This window comes from Heterodontus francisci, chromosome 3 (genome assembly GCF_036365525.1).
Source record: "Heterodontus francisci isolate sHetFra1 chromosome 3, sHetFra1.hap1, whole genome shotgun sequence".
Classification (NCBI taxonomy): domain Eukaryota; kingdom Metazoa; phylum Chordata; class Chondrichthyes; order Heterodontiformes; family Heterodontidae; genus Heterodontus; species Heterodontus francisci.
Window position 1 is genome coordinate 85,561,095 of NC_090373.1, and position 18,947 is coordinate 85,580,041.

Genomic DNA, 18,947 nt, shown 5'->3' on the forward strand with positions numbered 1-18,947 from the left:
GACTCTTTACCTCCTCTTGGCAACTTACTTTCCTTCCTATCTTGGTGTCATCGGCAAATTTAGCTACCATACATTTGGTCCCTTCATCCAAGTCATTGATACAAATTGTAAATAGTTGAGGTCCCAGCATTGATCCCCGTGACACTTGACTAGTTACAGCTTACCAACCTGAAAAAGACCCATCTATCCCAACTCTCTGCTTCCTGTTAGCTAACCAGTCCTTCATCCATGCTAATATGTTACCCTCTACACCATGTGCTCTTATCTTGTGTAGTAACCTTTAATGGGGCACCTTATCAAATGCCTTTTGGAAATCCAAGCACACCACATCTACAGGTTCCCCTTTATTCACCTTGCTTGTTATTTCCTCGAAGAACTCTAATAAATTATTTAAATATGATTTCCCTTTCACAAAACCATGTTGACTCTGTCTGATCCCATTATGATTTTCTAAGTATCCTGCTATAACCTCCTTAATAATGGATTCTAGTAATTTCCCTATGACAGATGTTAGGCTAACTGGCCTATAGTTTCCTGCTTTTTGTCTCCCTCCTTTCTTGAATAAAGGTGTTACATTTGTTATTTTCCAATCCACTGAGACCCTTCCAGATTCTATGGAATTTTGGAAGATTATAACCAAAGCCTCTACTATCTCTGCAGCCACTTCTTTCAAGACCCTAGAATGCAGGCCATCTGGCCCTGGGGACTTGTCAGCCTTTAGGTCTAATAGTTTTCCAAGCACCTTTTCCATGGTGATGGTGATTGTTTTAAGTTCCTCCCTCCCTTTCACCTCTTGATTTTCAAGTATCTTTGGGATGTATTCTAAGTCTTCTACAGTGAAAACAAACACAAAATACCTGTTCAACGCCTCTGCCATTTCCTTGTTTTCCATTATCAATTCCCCAGACTCACTCTCTAGAGGACCAACACTAGCCTTAGTTACTCTTTTCCTATTGAAATACTTGTAGAAACTCTTGCTATCTGTTTTTATATTACTAGCTAGATTTCTCTCATACTCTACTTTCTCCCTCTTTGTTTTTTTTTGTCATTCTTTGCTGGTTTTTAAAATCTTTCCAAACTTCTGACCTACCACTAATCTTCACAGATTTGTACAGTGTTTCTTTCAGTTTGATACTATCCTTAAATTCTGTATTTAGCCACGGATGATGCAAACTTCTCAAAGAATCTTACTTTCTCACTGGGATAAATCTTTGCTGAGAGTTATTAAATATCTCCTTAAAATTCTGCCACTGCAACTCTACTATCCTACCTTTTAACCTAGTTTCCCAGTTCACTTTAGCTAGCTCTGCCTTCATACCCTTTATTTAGGTTTAAAACACTAGTCTTAGACCCACACTTCTCCCCTTCTAACTGAACATGAAATTCTATCATGTTATGACCACTGTCACTTAGAGGCTCCTTTACCATGAGGTTATTGATTAATCCTGTCTCATTGCACATTACCAGATCTAGAATAGCCTGCTCCCTGGTTGGCTCTAGAATGCACATCTCGAAGAAATTGTCCTGAATACACTCCATGAACTCATTTTCCAGGCTACCTTAGCCAATCTGATTTTCCCAATCTACATGTAGATTAAAGTCACCTATCACTATTGTGATACCTTTCTTACACATCCCATTTATTTCTTCCTGTCCGACAGTGTAGCAACTGTTAGCAACTGTAGCAACTTAACCTGTCTAAATCCCTTTGTAGACCCTTTGTGTCCTCCTCACAGCTTACTTTTCCACCTTGCAATGTATCATCAACAAACATGAATAAATGACACTCAGTCCCCTCATCTATGTCACTAATGTAGCTTGTAAATAGCTGAGGCCCAAGCACTGATCCTTGCAGCACCCCAGTAGTAACAGCCAGCCAACCAGAAAATGACCCCTTTATTCCTACCCTCTGTTTGCTGTCCTTTAAACAATCCTCTGTCCATGTTAATATATTACCCCAACCCCATGAGCCCTTATTTTGTGCAACAACCTATCCTGTGACACCTTATCGAAAGCCTTTTGAAAGTCTAAATATCTACCCCTGCTTGTTACATCCTCAAAAAACTCTAATAGATGTGTCAAACACAATTTGGCCTTGATAAAACCAAGTTGCTTAATCATGTTATGATTTTCTAAGTGCCCTGCTACCACTTCCTTAATAATGGATTCCAGCATTTTCATGGATGTCAGGCTAACTAGCCTGTAGTTCCTTGTTTTCTCTCTCCCTCCTTTCTTGAACAGTGGTGTTACATTTGCTACTCTCCAATCCATGGGGACCATTCCAGAATCTGTGGAATATTGGAAGATCACTTCCAATTCATCCATTATCTCTGCAGCTATCTCTTTTAGAACCCTCAGATGTAGGCCCTCAGGTCCAATGGGATTTGTCAGCTTTTGATCCCATTAATTTCTCCAGTACTTTTTCTTTACTAGTATTAATTACTTAAGTTCCTCTCTCTCATTAGACCCTTGGTTCCCCACTATTTCTGGTATGTTTTTTGTGTCTTCTATGGTGAAATCAGACAAAATATTTGTTTAACGTCTCTGCTGTTTCCTTATTTCTCATAATAATTTCCCCTGTTTCACCCTCTAAGAGACCTATGTTTACTTTTGCTATGCTCTTCCTTTTTAGAAGCTCTTCCTTGCTATTTCTTGCTTGATCCTTCTCACTAGTTTACTCTCATTCTATTTTCTCACTCTTTTTTGGTCATGCTTTGCTACCTCGTTATACAAAACAAGATATAAAATAGCCTCTTCCCTGGTTATTTCCACAAATTATTGTTCTAAGAAACTGCCTCGAATGCATTCCATGAACTCATCCTCCAAACTACTTTTGCCAATTTGATTTTTCCAATCTATATGAAGATTAAACACCCCCATGATTATTGCATTGCCTTTGTTACAATCTCCTATTATTTTTTGATTAATACTCTGTCCAACAGTATAGCTACTGTTAGGGGCCTATAAACTACTCTGACCCGTGTTTTCTGCACTCTTGTTATTTCATAACTCCATTCATACTGATTCAATTTCCTGCTCTTCTGAGTCAAGATCCATCCTTCCTCACTCGTGTCATCCTTTATTATCAGGATAACTCCCTTCTTTTCCATTTGACTGTCTTTTTGAAATTTAAACCACCCTGAAATATTTAGTTCCCAACCATAGTCACCACGCAACAGTACTCCCCACGTGGCAGAGGCCCCCCAGCCACTGGTAAGATGCCAGCGGCAGCAGGAAGAGGCCCTTGATAGGCTGTTTTTAGGCTACTTAAGGGCCTCAATGGGCCTCAATGTGGAAAGGCCATTGTCAGCCTACCCCACCCCCAGGAAGATCACTGGGGTCCTCCGCCCCTGCCATCCGTCGTGATACTCTGTGCACCCCGCCTCAGGGGGCCACATAAAATCCCAGCCAATGTCCCTATAATGGCTATTAGATAAAACCCATTTATTGCTACTTGTGCCATTAATTCATCTATCTTGATCAGAATGCTTCATGTATTCAGATAAAGTAGCTCTAATTTTAACTTTTTACTGTTTTTCCCTGATTTGACCTGATTCACTGATTAAAACATCATTATTATTAAAACTTAAACAGTTTATCTTTTTTTTTAAAGATACAGCACTGAAATAGGCCCTTCGGCCCACTGAGTCTGTGCCGACCAACAACCACCCATTTTATACTAATCCTACATTAACCCCATATTCCCTACCACCTACCTACACTAGGGGCAATTTACAATGGCCAATTTACCTATCAACCTGCAAGTCTTTGACTGTGGGAGGAAACCGGAGGACCCGACGGAAACCCACGCGGTCACAGGGAGAACTTGCAAACTCCGCACAGGCAGTACCCAGAACTGAACGCAGGTCGCTGGAGCTGTGATGCTAACCACTGCGCCACTGTGCCATTGGAACTCTCTGTCCTTTCCTGTCACACTCAGCTATCTTTATGCTATACTGCTCTATGGCCTTGACTTGTCTCTTCAGATTTATAAATTTCCCCTCACCTGGACCCTGCCCCAACCTTTTCAGTGTAATGGCTTATCTACAGTCCTAGTTATTCAGTTTGCCAGCTGACTGGTCCCAGCCTGGTTTAAGTGGAGCCTGTGCCAACGAAACAGACCATAAAGGTAACGTAAGCGTGGAGGCTGAAGATGTGGGTGTGGTTCTTAATGGATACTTTGCGAGGGGCGGCGCAGTGGTTAGCACTACAGCCTCACAGCTCCAGGGACCCGGGTTCAATTCTGGGTACTGCCTGTGTGGAGTTTGCAAGTTCTCCCTGTGACTGCGTGGGTTTTCGCCGGGTGCTCTGGTTTCCTCCCACAACCAAAGACTTGCAGGTTGATAGGTAAATTGGCCATTGTAAATTGCCTCTAGTGTAGGTAGGTGATAGGGAATGTGGGATTACTGCAGGGTTAGTATAAATGAGTGGTTGTTGGTCGGCACAGACTTGGTGGGCCAAAGGGCCTGTTTCGGTGCTGTATCTCTAAATAAATAAATGAAGAGCTGGACGATGCAGACATTGTAGTTAAGGAAGATAAGTGTGAAGTCTTGGATGTGATAAACATAGGAAGAGAGGAAGTATTAGGGGATTAGCATTCTTGAAAGTGGATAAATAACCAGGGCCAGATGAAATGTACCCTAAGCCAGGGAGGAAATAGCAGAAGATCTGACCATCATTTTTCAATCCTCAATGGACACAGGTGTGGAGCGGGAGGAGTGTCGATCTGCTAACGCTGTACCTTTGTTTAAAAAGGGAGGGAGGGGTAAACTGAATAATTACAGGCCAACGAGAACAGAAAGTGCTGGAAACACCCAGCAGGTCTGGCAGCATCTGTGGAGAGAGGTACAGAGCCAGCGCCCCAGGTCTGTGACCCTTCATCAGAACTGGTACGTTGGCTCTGTTTCTGTCTCCACAGATGCTGCCAGACCTGCTGGGTGTTTCCAGCACTTTCTGTTCTCACTTCAGAGTTCCAGCATCCGCAGTATTTTGCTCTTATTTTGGTAATTACAGGCCAGTGAATCTAACCTCGGTAGCGGGCAAATTATTGAAATCAATTCTGAGAGACAGGATAAACTGTCACTTAGAAGGGCACAGATTAATCAAGGATAGTCAGCATGGATTTATTAAGGGAAGGTAGTGTCTGACTAACTTGATTGAATTTTTTGAAGAAGTAGCAAGGAGGTTTGATGAGGGTAGTGCAGTTGATGTGGTCTACATGAATTTTAGCAAGGCTTTTGACAAGGGCCCAAATGGCAGACTGGTTAAAAAAGTAAAATTCCATGGGATCCAGGGAAATGTAGTGAGCTGGATACAAAATTGGCTCAGTGGCAGGAAACAAAGGGTAATTGTTGACGGGTGTTTTTGCGACTGGAGAGCTGTTTCCAGTGGAGTTCCACAGGGCTCAGTACTAGGTCCCCTTCTTTTTGTGGTATATATTAACAATTTGGACGTAAATGTAGGGGGGATGATCAAGAAGTTTGAAGATGACACAGAAATTGGCCATGTGGTAGATAGCGAGGAGGATAGCTATAGACTGCAGGATCAATATCAATGGACTGGTCAGGTGGGCAGAAAAGTGGCAAATGGAATTTAACCCAGAAAAGTGTGAGGTGTTGCATTTGGAGAGGTCAAACAAGGCAAAGGAACTCACAGTAAATGGGAGGAAACTGAGAGGTATAGAGGAAGTGAAGGCCCTTGGAGTGTATGTTCACAGATCCCTGAAGGTAGCAGGACAGGTCAATAAGGTGGTTAAGAAGGCATATGGAATCCTTTCCTTTATTAGCCAAGGCATAGAATATAAGAGTAGGGAGGTTATGCTGGAACAATATAAAACATTAGTTGGACCACAACTTGAGTACTGTGTGCAGTTCTGGTCACCTCATTACGGAAAGGATGTAATTGCACTAGAGAGGGTACAGAGGAGATATACAAGGATGTTGCCAAGACTGGAAAATTGCAGCTGTGAGGAAAGACTGGATAGGTTGGGGTTATTCTCCTTGGAACAGAGGAGGCTGAGAGGAGATTTGATTGAGATGTACAAAATTGTAAGGGCCCTGGATGGAGTGGATGTGAAGGACCTATTTAGCTTAGCAGAGAGGTCAGTGACTGGGGGGATATAGATTTAAAGTGAGTGGTAGAAAGGTTAGAGGGGAGATGAGGAAAAATGTTTTCAACCAGAGGGTGGTGGGGGTCTGGAACTCACTGCCTGAAAGGGTGTCACGGAGTCATAGAGTTATACAGCACGGAAACAGGACCTTTGGCCCATTGTGCCCGTGCCGGCCATCAAGCACCTAACTATTTTAATCCCATTTTCCAGCACTTAGCCCGTAACCTTGTATGCTATGATATTTCAAGTGCTCATCTAAATACTTTTTAAATGTTGTGAGGGTTCCTGCCTCTCCCACCTCTTCAGGCAGTGAATTTCAGATTCCAACCACCCACTGGGTGAAAAACTCATTCCTCAAATTCCCTCTAAACCTCCTGCCCCTTACCTTAAATCTATGCCCACTGGTTATTGACACCTCCGCTAAGGGAAAAAGTTTCTTCCTGTCTAACCTATCAATGCCCCTCATAATTTTGTATACCTCAATCATGTCCCCCCTCAGCTTTCTCTGCTCTAAGGAAAACAACCCGAGCCTTTTCAATCTCTCTGCATAGCTGAAATGCTCCAGCCCAGGCAACATCCTGGTGAATCTCCTCTGCACCCTCTCCAGTGCAATCACATCATCCTATAGTGTGGTGCCCAGAACTGTACACAGTACTCCAGCTGTGGGCTAACTAGCATTTTATACAACTCTATCATAACCTTCCTGCTCTTCTATTCTATACCTCAGCTGATAAAAGCAAGTATCCCATTTGCCTTCCTAATCACCTTATCTACCTGTGCTGTTGCCTTCAGTGATCTATGGACAAGTACACCAAGATCCCTCTGACCTTCAGTACTTCCTAGGGTCCTACCATCCATTGTATATTCCCTTGCCTTGTTAGTTCTCCCAAAATGCATCACCTCACACTTCTCAGGATTAAATTCTATTTGCCACTTCTCTGCCCATCTTATCGGCCCATCTATATCGTCCTGTAATCTAAGGCTTTCCTCTTCACTATTTACAACACCACCAACTTTCGTGTCATTTTCGTGTCATTTTCGTGGTAGAGGCAAAAACCCTCATCTCATTTAAAAGGTGCCTGGATGTGCAGCTGAAGTGCCGTAACTTGCAGGGCTATGGACCAAAAGCTGGAATGTAGGATTAGGCTGGGAGGCTCTTTTTTTTTCTCAGTCCGTGCAGACACGATGGGCCAAGTGGCCTCTATCTGTGCTGTAAAATTTCTATGATTCTTGATTTTGTGAACAGTATTGTGCCAGTGCCCCATGAATCAAAACCCAAATCCCCAGACCACTCTTTGAGCCATGTATTCAATGTTTGATCTGCTTGATCCTATGCCAATTTGGACGTGGCTCAGATAGTAATCCAGAAATTATTACCTATGAGGTCCTGCTTATTAATTTGGACCCTAACTCTTCAAACTCCTTCAGCAGAACCTCATTCCTTGTTCTACCTATGTCATTGTTTCATATATAGATCATGACAACTGGATCCTGATCCCTCCCCCTCCAAGTTGTTCCCCAACCAAAAGGAGATGTCCTTAACCCTGGCACTGGGCAGACAACACAGCCTTTGGAACTTCCAGTCGTAGTTGCAAAGAGCAGTGGCCGGAATTTAACGGTGAGGCAGTAGCCCCACCCACCAGCTGGAAAGCCAGGAGTGAGCCCACCTCCATTGGGCCTGCAGGCCACGCTGCTATTTTGCGTGGCTCAGGCCCTTAGTTAGCTTCAGTCGGGGTTTCCGCCCCGCTGAAGCAGGAAGTCCCGCCCTTCAAGAGCTGCCGGCCAGTCAGTCCACTGTGTGCAGTTTTGCTGTCCTTCCCCAAGGATGGATATACTTGCCTTGGAGGTGGTGCAATAAAGGTTCACTAGATTGAATTCAGGGTGAGAGAGCTGTCCAATGAAGAGAGATTGTGTAAAATGGGCCTATACTCTCTTAAATTTAGAAGAATGAGAGGTGATTTCATTGAAACACATAACATTCTTAGAGGCCTAGACAGAGTAGATGCAGGAGGCTTTAAAACAAGTTGATCCTGTCATGACATCCATCTCCCCTTGACATTCAATGGCATTACCTTCACTGAATCCCCCACCCTCAGCATTCTGTGGGTTACCATTGACCAGAAACTGAACTGGACTAGCCCTATAAACACTGTAGTTACAAGAGCTAGTCAGAGCCTGGGAATTTTGCAGCGAGTAACTTACCTCCTGTCTCCCCAAAGTCTGTCCACCATCTACACGGCACGAGTGGGAGTGTGATGGAATACTCTCCATTTAACTGGATGAGTGCAGCTCCAACAACACTCAAGAAATTTGACACCATCCAGGACAAAGCAACCCACTTGATTGGCATCCCAACCACCACCTTAAACATTCACTTCCTCCACCAACAGCGCACAGTGGCAGCAATGTGTACCATCTACAAGATGCACTGCAGCAATTCATCAAGGCACTTTCAACAGCATCTTTCAAAACTACGACTCTACCACCTAGAAGGACAAGGGCAGCAGATGCCTGGGAACACCACCATGTCCACTTCCCCTCCAAACCACACACCATCCTGACTTGGAACTATACTGTCGTTCCTTCACTGTCGTTGGGTCAGAAACCTGGAACTCCCTTCCTAACAGCACTGTGGGTGTACCTACACCACATGGACTGCAGTGATTCAAGAAAGCAGCTCACCACCACTTTCTTATGGACAGTTATGGATGGGCAACAAATTCTGGCCTCACCAGCAATGCTCACATCCCATGAATGACAGTCATTCCGTTTATGCACATAATACATCTCCTAATTTTGTTGGTAATTATTCGAAATGCTGGTGGACCATCAGAGACATTACTTGGAATGTGGAAGCTGTCAAGGGACAAGCAGCTTGACAGAATGTGGCTGGTAACTCTTTAAAGGAACAACGTAATGCGGTAATATATTGTGATAAGACAAGAAGAATATATAGAAACCTGGAAGAACAATCATTCCAGGACATGTATATGCTTAACCCCTACCTTTTTGCTTGTAAATCTTGCAGATTACTTTCTTCCAATAGAAGGCACCAGATGGTGCATGCACAAAGAACATTAGCATTGATAGTGGCTATTTGTTACACATTTTCTCGATCTGTAATTTATTTTTACATGAAGAACTATTGGCCCGGCTGAAATCTCACAGTATGAGCTTTTCAGCGTGCTGTTAGGTGAAAAGTTATTTGCAACTCTTAATGAGTAAATGATGGTTTTTACTTCTCTTTTCCTCAGCCTATTTTTTAATCTATATTTTTGCACTCAAAGTGAGGAATATGAGGGAATAGAACATTTTACCATGCATTCTGTATTAATATTTAACACTTGCAAATCAGGTGTAGCAGAGGCAGAATTAGATTACAGCTCCATCTACTCTGCTCTAACAATGGCGATAGATTTTGTCTCGTCGCAGTGGGGCCAAATGTCTGTGAGGTGGCACAATCTGGCTTAACTGCGTCGACCTAGAATTCCACAATTGATCCGACTAAATTTTACCCGATCGGGGTAGGGGGTTGCCTTAAATTCAAATTAACTTTAGGAAAGAGGAAATCCACGCCACAGAGCTTTAGTCACTTCCATCTTTTCTAGTAACCTTAATGATTCATTGGCTGGATTTTGCGGCCAGCAACATGCACATTAGAAGCTGAAATATCATAAACAAACTTATAAAAAAGTTATGTTAAAAACTATGGAGTTTTTGTCATAATAGAAAAATTTGACATTACACAAATATAAAACTAGTTTTCCAGAGCCTGAGAGGTTCTTCAGCAGTAGTCATGACTTAGTACCTTATTAAAAAATGCAATAACACCTCATTAACATGGTGTAACATTTTCAGGATGAGGGTATTTAACAGTGATATTACAATATAAAAGGGAACATTCTCGTCAGTTCAGTGATTTTGAGAAGATTGCTTTCTGCAGGCACTTCAAAGCACACTCTGTGGAGGAGCAGAATTTACTGACAGCATCTTCCGGATTTCTGCATTTAACTGTGCCAATGTGGAAGTGAGCAGAAAGGCATGGCACTATGCTTAATGGGAAATATAGCCAAGTTAGGAATAGTAGCTTTGCTAAGTTTTGATTTTAAGTGGCAGAAACCACAATGAAATAGTTAAAAGTAAAGGCAGAGAGTGTGAGATTGTAAAGACTAGCCGACACTGGTAATTGCAAGGACATCGGTTCTTTTATGGCCTGATTATGTGACTCCCTGTGGTTTGAAACAAATGGACTCCTGTGAAACATGCTGTCCATCCCTGTGTGAGTGATGATAAGGAATATAGGGCCCCTCGTATATGATACGACTACTGCTTGGTGTTACTGCAGGCTGCAACTTGATAAAGATAACAGGATCACAGGACTCATGACAATTGTGGGAAGCGAAACCAGAATGTTGTTTCTCATACCTCTGCTTTTGCTAATTATCTTGCTTGTCTGTTTTCTTTTATCTTGCTGATGCAAAACAATATTATGTTAGTAACAAGTATATATTGAGAATAGAGGGTATTGTTAACCTCAGTAACAAATGTACTCCACGTTATCACCTGGTTGAAATTTAAATTGTACTGCACTGATTGGTTAAACAAGGGGGTGTAGCATGAATCTTAATGTATAAACAGTAGTATCTGTATCACGAACAACACTTACTCTGGTGGACCCGACAGACTCTGTTGGAGTCAATGCCGCTGTGTCAGAGTAAGTCCGCCGGCTAATGCGCAAATAAAGTAATTGATTTTACCTACACATCCGACTCGGTATATTTATTGAACCAGACTGAAGGCAAAAAGAACTCAGATTTACACCTGTTCAGATGGCAGAAGTTACTATCGGTTTCACAGTTGTGATAACGGCAAACTCTGACAGTTTTGCTATCATTGTAACTGCAAATTTCAGACCAATATGGCATGATAAGAGTTGTGTTTCAGTTTTCCTAATTAATCTGTTGATCATTGTTTGTTTGTGATATAGGCCACCCTCTTATCTGGCAGACTGCTGACCCCTTATTCCTGACAATGCTTTTTCTTTCTGAATGTCATCCATACCCTGAAGGACTCTGACAATGTGCAAATTGACCATTTTATTATTTCTAGCGCAGTACAAGTCTACAAGCTATTTATAAATAAAAAGAAAGAAAAAAAACCTTAATCATATGAGATTATACCAAATCCTAATTCTATGTATATAAAAACAGGATATCTAACAGTAGTGTACTTAAAGATTCAATCTCCTCAGGTGCCATTTTACATCCATAACCAGCAAACATATAATTACATTCTTGCTTTCTCTCAAGCTTTCTGTCAAGCTCAAGCACATACACAAACAGCGCTGTCTACTTGAAACACAACAGGAAGGTTGACTTTGAAGGCCCATCTTTGACAAAGAGCTGGAGAAGATTTGGCAGTTCACTTGCACAGTCTACTTAAAGGTAATCCAAAGATAGACAGATATAGACAAGTCACAGAAATCACAATAGTGATTTTCAAGTGAGAGTGTAGCAGATGCAATGCAGTGCCCTTTTCAGTTGTCCAGATAACATTTCCTGAACTTAGCTTTGAGAAGAACACTTATTGAACAAGGCAGCCAAAAGAGCAGAATTGTTGCCAAGTGTTTCAAATTGCTTTCCTAAATGTTTAGTTGAATATACACATCTGATAATCAAAGTTGAGATTGCAGGAACTGAGTTAAATACTATTTCTTGTCTTCTGGGTCTGTTCCATATTGTGGATTTGTAATTCCATATGAAGCTGTGACCATGGTACACCAGATGACTGGGGGTGAAAAGCCTGCAATCAGTATGTTATAAGACTCTGGTTTGAGGTTACCATGTTCTGCATCAAAAGCTCATGCAGAATACTTTAATCACGTCTCCCAGACCTATTCTATTTACATGGCTCAAACAAACAGCCCAGAAACTTCAACAAGCACAGAATTCTACAAGGGATAATTTAGTTATGATATTTAGTTATCATATTTTAGTAATGATATTTTAGTATCATAGAATCGTAAAATGATACCACACAGAAGGAGGCCATTCTGCTCATCGTGCCTGTGCTAGCTCTTTAGTAAAGCTGTTCAACCAGTCCCACTCCCACGCTCTTTCCTCATAGCCATGCACATTTTTCCCCTGACCACTGTCCATTCTTCATCTGCAGGTCTGTGAGGAGGTCTCCACTTCCTCATCAGCACCTCATTTTTTAAATAGTAGCACTCTGGAACTCCCTTTGTTTCAGCTTCAGTTTGGGTAGTCTGTGCTGACTTTTTTAACCCTGAGTTGGCTTGCTGAGCTTTGACCAAGGAAGACCTGTTCAAATGCTGCCTTGATGCCAAGGGCAGTCACTCTCACCTCACCTTTGAGTTCAGCTCTTTTGTCCATGTTTGAAGCAGGGCTGTAATGAGGTCAGGAGTTGAGTGGCCTTGGCGGAACCCAGACTGAGCGTCACTGAGCAGGTTATTGCTAAGCAAGTGCTGCTTGATAGCACTTTCTACGACAGCTTCCATCACTTTACTGATGATAGAGATTAGACTGATGGGGCAGTAATTGGCCGGGTTGGATTTGTACTGCTTTTTGTGTACAGGACATACCTGGGCAATTTTCCACATTGCTGGGTAGATGCCAATGTTGTAGCTGTACTGGAACAGCTTGGCTAGAGGCGCGGCAGGTTCTAGAGCACACGTCTTCAGTACTATTGTCATAATGTTGTCAGGACCCATTGCCTTTGCAGTATCTAATGCCTTCAGTCATTTCTTGATATCACATGGAGCGAATTGATTGAAGACTGGCATCTGTATTAATGACTTAGATGAAGAGACAGAGAGTAATGATCTAAGTTTGCTGATGATACAAAATGGAGAGGACACAGAGAGGCTGCGAAGAGATATAGACAGGTTAAGTGAGTGGATAACAAGATGGCAGATGGAGTATAATGTAGGGAAGTGTGAAGTTATGCACTTTGGTGTTGTAAGCTACAACACTGGCATCTACCCGGCAATATGGAAAATTGCCCAGGTATGTCCTGTACACAAAAAGCAAGACAATTCCAACCTGGCCATTACTGCTCCATCAGTCTACTCTCAATCATCAGTAAAGTGATGGAAGCTGTCATCAACAGTGCCATCAAGCAGCACATGCTTAGCAATAACCTGCTCACTGACGCTCAGTTTGGGTTCTGCCAGGGCCACTCAGCTCCTGACCTCATTACAGCCTTGGTTCAAACATGGACAAAAGAGCTGAACTCAAGAGGTGAGGTGAGAGTGACTGCTCTTGGCATCAAGGCAGCATTTGACCGAGTATGGCATCAAGGAGCCCGAGCAAAACTGGAGTCAATGGGAATCAGGGGAAAACTCTCCGCCAGTTGGAGTCATATCTAACGCAAAGGAAGATGGTTCTGGTTGTTGGAGGTCAATCATCTGAGCTCCAGGACATCACTGCAGGAGTTCTTCAGGATAGTGTCCTCGGCCCAACCGTCTTCAGCTGCTTCATCAATGACCTTCCTTCAATCAGAAGGTCAGAGGTGGGGATGTTCGCTGATGATTGCACAATGTCCAGCACCATTCGTGATCCCCCAGATACTGATGCAGTCCATATAGAAATGCAGCAAGATCTGGACAATGTCCAGGCTTGGGCTGATAAATGGCAAGTAACTTTCGCTCCACACAAGTGTCAAGCAATGACCATCTCCAACAAGAGAGAATCTAACCATCTCCCCTTGACATTCAATGGCATTACCATCGTTGAATCCCCCACTATCAACATCCTAGGGGCTACCATTGACCAGAAACTGAACTGAAGTAGCCAAATGAATACCATGGCTACAAGAGCAGGTCAGAAGCTAGGAATTCTGCGGGGAGTAACTCATCTCCTGACTCCCCAAAGCCTGTCCACCATCTATAAGGCACAAGGCACAAGTCAGGAGTGTGATGAAATGCTCTCCATTTGCCTGGATGGTTGCAGCTCCAACAACACTCAAGAAGCTCGACACCATCCAGGACAAAGCAGCCCGCTTGACTGGCACCCCATCCTCAAACATTCACTCTCTCCACCACCGACACAGTGGCAGCAGTGTGTACCATCTACAAGATGCATTGCAGCAACGCACCAAGGCTCCTTAGACAGCACCTTCCAAACCCATGACCTCTACCAACTAGAAGGACAAGGGCAGCAAATACATGGGAACACCACCACCTGCAAGTTCCCCTCCAAGTCACACACCATCCTGACTTGGAACTGAACTATATCGCCGTTCCTTCACTGTCACTGGGTCAAAATCCTGGAACTCCCTTCCTAACAGCACTGTGGGTGTCCACAGGGACTGCAGCGGTTCAAGAAGGCAGCTCACCATCATCTTCTCAAGGGCAATTAGGGATGGGCAATAAATGCTGGCCTAGCCAGTGACGCCCACATCCCATGAACAAATTTTAAAAACTATTTTAAAAAAGAATTGAAAAACAGAATACTTTTTCAAAGGTGTGAAACTTGTAAGTGTCGATGTTCAAAGAGACTTGGGTGTGCTTGTACAAGGAACGCAGGAAGTTAACATGCAGGTACAGCAAGCAATTAGGAAGGCAAATGGCATGTTGGCCTTATTACAAGGGGATTGGAGTACAGGAATAAAGAAGTATTGCTACAATTGTACAGGGTTTTGATGTAACCACATCTGGAATACTGTGTGCAGTTTTGGTCTCCACATTTGAGAAAGGATATACTTGCACAGGAAGTGGTACAGCGAAGTTGCACTAGATTGGCCCCTAGGAGGAAGGGGTTGTCCTTTGATGAGAGACTAAGTAAATTAGGCCTGTATTCTCTGGAGCTTAGAAGAATGAGAGGTGATCTCATTGAAACATATAAGATTCAAAGGGGCTGGGTAGGGTAGACACTGAGAGATTATTTCCGCTAGTCGGGGAATCTAAACACAGGGGCGCAGTCTCAGGATAAGGGGCCGATAATTTAGGACGGAGATGAAGAGAAATTACTTCACTCAAAGGGTTCTGAATCTTTGGAATTCTCTGCCCCAGAGGGTTGTGGATGTTCCATTGTGAATACATTTAAGTCTGGGAGAGACAGATTTTTGGTCTGTCAGGGAATTAAGGGGTATGGCGAATGGATGGGAAAGTGGAGTTGAATCCTAAGATCAGCCGTGATCATTTTGAATGGCGGAGCAGGCTCGATGGGCCATATCGTCTACTCCTGCTCCTATTTCCTGTGTTCTTGTGTTTGAAGATGTAGTAGAGATGCATCTAGAAACCAAAAATATAAAAAAGAGTCATCAGCACGGATTTCAAAACATATTTGACAAAGTTTATTGAATTATTTGAAGAAGTAACAGAAAGAGTAAATAAAGGAACTGTAGTGGATGTAATATATTTGAATTTTTCGTGAGACTTTTGATAAGGTACCACATAGTTGACTCATGACTGAGATCAGAACATATTGAGTCAGGGGACAGGTAGCAGAATGGACAGCCGGCTGGCTACAAAACAGAAAACAGAGAGTAGGGGTTACGGGTAGCTACTCAGACTGGCAGAGGTGGGAAGTGGTGATCCACAGAGACTGGTGCTGGAACCACTGTTGTTTACAATTTACATTAATGATTTGGACTCGGGAATTGGAAGCACAATTTCAAATTTTTTCGGATGATACCAAATTGGGAGTTGTAGCTAACCAAAAGAATATGACAAAAGACATTCATACACTTGCAGAATGGGTGTGTTATTAGCAAATTAATTTCAATATAGATAGATGAGAGGTGATGCATTTTGGCGGAAAGAATAAGATGGCCAAATACTACCTGAATAATAAGAGTCCAAATGGGGTAGAGGAGCTAAAGGATCTAGGTCTAGGGGTACAGATACACAAATCACAAAACAGAAAGACTTGCATTTTGTTACAGTCAGGTGAGGAGGGGTCGAACTTTCACACACACACACTCGAGCTTCATACACGAACAAATAGGTTACAGAGTGGGGAAGAGTAGATTGGTCAAGATACAGTCCATAGAAAAAATGGATATACAGTCTGTGGAGTTTGGTGTTTCAGCTGGCTTCTAGCTGAATTTGCTGGTCCTGAGGCTTCTCGTTTGAAGAGATAGATAGTTGATTCAGTGGGTCTCTTAGAGACAGCGATGCGGATGATTTCCTTCAAGGAGTCTCTGGTTGCAGCTGGAATATGCAGAGGTGGTCAGTCAGCACGCAGGGTTTGATGCTTGCTAACTGGAATGGCGAGAGAATGGAGGGACCCCCATTTGGGTCTGCAACTTGCCAGAGTCCAGATGCTTGTCAGCCTGATGCTGAAAAACACCAGCTTAAAAACACACAGATCGGGGGTGGTGAAGTGGTGTTATCACATGACAGTCACCCAGTGATTCAAGCATGGTAGTTAGCAATGTATTTCTTCTTGCAACTAAAACAGCCCATGTCTGAGGATTTCTTTCTCACAACCAGAGTCCAGTTGTTCAAGTGATAGTCTTAATGCCTTACTAATGGGAACAGGCAGATCTCTTAAATTTCCCAGGTCTTGGTTCTTGCTAGGACGGGCCAGACTCTTCATCTCCACCTCACAGGCCTTGAAATGTAGGATACATTGTTGCAAATTAGGTGGCTATCTTAAGCTGCTGGCAACGTCACCTTTTATCGGTTCCTTTTTAATTTCTTTCAAAAAATAAATACATTCAAGTCTCCAGCCGGTGGTGTCATGAACGTGCTTCCATTATTAATATTTTTTGAGGACTTGTGTTTAAAAGAGTGGGGAAAATACCTGAGGAGATGCTGAACTTGTTTTTTTTGAAAAGGGTCACTGGAAGGACACTTTGGACTTTGTTTAAAAACAAACACTTACTGGAAGTCACATGACTTAAGCTAAGTAAACAGCCGAAGCTTTATGGACCATGGAACTATTAGGAGTTGTTTCCAGAGAAGTCACATGACTAGTTTTGTGGCTGAAGAGTTTTAGTTTCATTTTTGGGGATTGTTTGGAGGGCAGTTGGTGTGTGTTCTGCTAAGATAGAAGTCACCTTACTCATCCTGTTCCACTTCTTTGAGTAACCCTGAGAATCCAGTGTGATAGCTGAACCCACTGATGTAGTAGTTCTCCCGAAAAGCCTGCAAGACTACTCCTCAACGTCTCCTGAACAGAACTGCCCCAGAAAGATCCCAGTGACAGCCGTCTATGTGTACCCAGATGCCAGACTGAAAGTCAGCTGGAACATTTCATACCTTCTTTTTTTTTCTTCAAGAATTTACAAGTCTTTGGCCAAAGTATTTTTGTTTTTTGTAAAGTTAATCTCTGCAGAGAAAGCTTCTTTATTTTTCTTTAACAGGTGTGGATGTGTGCGTGTGTGTTAGGTTATTTAGAAGGGAATATATTTATATGTTCATATTTCTGCAACCTGTGTGTTGATTAGCTTTGTGTCTTTATTGAATAAGTCTTGTTTTATAATAAATTAATAATTTTGTTGTTTATTAAAGAAACCTAGTTGGTGGGTGTGTATTCTGAAATGGATAGATACAAGTATATAATTAGCCATATCCATAACTGGCTAAAATATTTTTAAATATATGTTGTGACCAGTGGAATAATGGTACTGGAGGGAGACTTGCACTCCTCCAACCTCGGTCGTAACAGTGGATTAAAAGATTATCATTTAACATATGTTGGCGTGACAATTTATGTAGTGCCTTTCATGACAACTAGATGCCTCAAAGCACTTTACAGCTCAATGAAGTATTTTTGAAGTATAGTCACTATTATACTGTGGGAAAACGTCCTACAAACAGCAATGTGATAATTACCAGATAATTTGTTTTTTTTATGTGATTGAAGGATAAATATTGGCCAGGACACCAGGGAAAACTCCTCCTGCCATTCTTCAAAGTAGTGCCATGGGATCTTTTACATTCACCTGAGAGGGCAGACAGGGCCTTGGTTTAATGTCTCAAAAGACAGCACCTCTAACTGCGCAGCACTCCCTTGCTATCACATTGGAGTGTCAGCCTTGATTTATGTGCTCCACTCTTGGAGTGGGACTTGAACCATAAGTTTCTGACCCGGAGGCAAGAGTGCTACCAAGTAAGCCATGGCTGACACCTATAATAAGGCCATTAAAAAATCAAATCAAGCACTGGGGTTCACTTCTAGAAGGATAAAGATGTAAAGCAGAAAGTTATATTTTTGTATAAAACTTGTATAGGCCACACTTGTAGAACTGTACATAGTTCTGATCTCCATATTACAAAAAGGATATAGAGGCAGTAGTGAAGGCACAAAAAGGATTCAGACAGAAGACACCAGAATTGAGTGGGTATACTAATCAGGGAAGGCTGAACATATATATATATATATGCAAGCATAGTAACATTTAGAAAGCATAATGCTGCAGAAATGAAGATAATTGGTGTACAAAGCCAATGCACACACAGCATAACCAGTCTTTATTTTTCTTGTGAAAAACATGTACAGCAGAACTTTTTTTAAGGATTTTTCTAAGCTGTGGTGCTTCCACCCACTCCATCTTTCACTAACAACACAATCATGCAAGTAATTGGCCCTGAAACAGAAACATTCTACCATGATTTATATTTGACTGTAGCAAAATGGAAGTTAATAAGGTATTGCTTCAATCGTCAACATTTTGCCATGTTCTAATTAGGCTTTTCCCATCAGTATTATATGTATTAATAATTAGACATTACTGTGAAATGTGTATAAAATTAAAAGGTAATAATCTGGCTTTTGCGTCAAACACATCTAAAGAGAGAAAAAAATTGCTTCTCCACATATTGCAGCATGACATTTTATTGTTTGAAAACTGATTTGTTTGTAAATTT

At 42.2% G+C, this 18,947-nt stretch overlaps 1 protein-coding gene across 2 annotated transcripts in view; it reads left to right on the top strand.

Annotated features, from left to right (window-relative positions):
- Positions 1 to 18,947, top strand: part of LOC137357734 (exostosin-1-like) — an 813,195-nt gene that overhangs the window by 393,186 nt on the left and 401,062 nt on the right. The gene's annotated exons all lie outside the window — the stretch shown is intronic.